Source organism: Fukomys damarensis, unplaced genomic scaffold (assembly GCF_012274545.1).
Source record: "Fukomys damarensis isolate Sample0158 unplaced genomic scaffold, DMR_v1.0_HiC HiC_scaffold_30, whole genome shotgun sequence".
Taxonomy (NCBI): domain Eukaryota; kingdom Metazoa; phylum Chordata; class Mammalia; order Rodentia; family Bathyergidae; genus Fukomys; species Fukomys damarensis.
The window spans coordinates 29,778,396-29,780,462 of record NW_022900942.1 but is presented as its reverse complement, the minus strand read 5'-3'; the positions used below and the strand labels follow the sequence as shown (position 1 = coordinate 29,780,462).

General features: G+C 32.0%; 1 pseudogene; it reads left to right on the top strand.

The window, feature by feature from the left end:
- The first annotated feature begins 1,219 nt into the window (after window positions 1-1,219).
- On the top strand, window positions 1,220-1,368 carry LOC117283806 (annotated as a pseudogene).
- Window positions 1,369-2,067: the final 699 nt, after the last annotated feature.

Here is a 2,067-nt window from a genome sequence, read left to right as displayed (position 1 = left end):
TGACTGGTTTATGGTCATCAAAAATAATTATTCTGATGAGGCTCAAGCCTATTATAGGCAAATCTTAGCAGTATGGTGAAATCAACCCTACCCAAACTTCAAGGATTCTAATCTGGAGGAAGAAAGTTGAATGTTGAAGAGACAAAGTTTGCCAAACTTTCTGGGTATCTGTGTCATAGAACAAACTGTTGTCTTTTCTTATTCTTGCTTGAATCTTGCTTTCAGTTCCCTTCAACACTTTCTCCCTTTCCATCTCATTCACTTAGATTCTTATCTCCTCCTGAAGCCTGCTCTAGCTCCCTGACCCTCCTTCATCACTCCTCTGTACTGATTTATTCACTTAAACTTGGTTTTAATTGAATATATATATGATAAAAATTAAAAATCATAATTGTATAGGTCAATAAATTTTTATGCATGTACTGTATGCACAAATATATTATCTAATACCTAGGTTAATATAGAGAATATTTTTAGCACCCAGAAAAATTTCCTTTTTCTTCTTTATAGTCTTCATAATCAATACACAAGCTCTTTGACTTCATTGACCTTCATTAATTGTACCTATCCCTGAACTTGTAATCATTCAGTCAGTATTCATGTGCTTCTGGCTTCTTCCACTTATTACTGTGTCTGAGATTCATTCCTGTGGTTTCCTGTAGAAGGCAGTCTTTTTGTTGTTGTTGTTGTTTTGCTTTGTTTTAATGAACAAAGGGGCATTTTAGCACTGAACTACATCCACAGCCTTTTTTTATTTCTTATTTTAACACATGGTTTCTTTAAATTGCTCAGGATGGCCTTGAACTTGAGAATAATTTGTTTCAGTCTCCAGAGTAGCTAGGATTACAGGCATAAACCACCACACCCATCTTAAAAGTATTCTTTTCATTACTGGTGAGAATTCCACTGCAGAAATATACAATTTCTTTATCTACTCAACCTCTTCAAATTTAGGACTTCCAAATTTTGGCTAGGATTAAGTGGAGGTGCTTTTAACATGCTACAAGTACATTTTGGTGGATATACACACTTCTTTCTCTTGGGTACATACCCCAGATATACCTATTACATGCCTTGAATTACTGGATCACAAGTGCACACATTTTAGTTTTATTAGACATTACCAACAGTTTTGTAAAATGATTTTACCAGCTTTTGAACAGTGTATGAGATGAACTTGTTTATTTTCAATATAAGCTACTATCAGTAATATATTTATATCGCTTCTCGGCCTTTTGGCTAAGATCAAGTGTAGTAATATATTTATATATTACTCCTCTTTCTCTGAATTAGACTTTAAACTTCTAGCATAGCGAGGATTATAGAATTCTTTGTTATTCCAGTGTCTCATCATGTGTTCTTCACAGCAATGGTGATTTTTTTTTTCCAATTTTCAGTAAATCTCTAGCTATGACTTTCAAAAATTAAATTTATTATTATTTTGTCAAGTAGTAGCCAATAATTTAATAACTAGTAATAATGTCATTTCTGTATGCATAATAATTCCCACTTCTGGGTATATATCCAGAAAGATAAAACTTAGGAATTTTTTTACTATTATTATTTTTTATTTTAATTTAATACAAGTAGATATTAATAAAGTATCAAAAGCACTCTTCTATGAAAAATTAAACCATTTCATAACCAAATAATTAGAGAATAACAATGATTAACATACCGTGTATCATAATCTTAGAATGGCCAAAATGTTAGTCAGATTACATGTCACAGACAAAAAAGACTGTTTTAGGAAGAAGAAGGATAGAAGCACAACTCTTTGTCTTCAATGAACTAAGAGAAAGTAGCAGTATAAATGAAATAAATTAGCATATATAAAAATTAAAAATAGGATCTTGAAAAGATATTTGCATACCAATAATCACTGTAGCACTATGTGCAATGAATGATCATCAGAGGATTAATGGATGAAAAAGATGCAGCGTGCATATCCAGTGGAATACTACTCAGCCTTATCCAAGAAGGAAGTCATGTTATACACTATAATGTGGATGAGCCATAAGGACATCATGCTATGTGAAGTAAGGCAATCATTGAAAGAAAAATGCT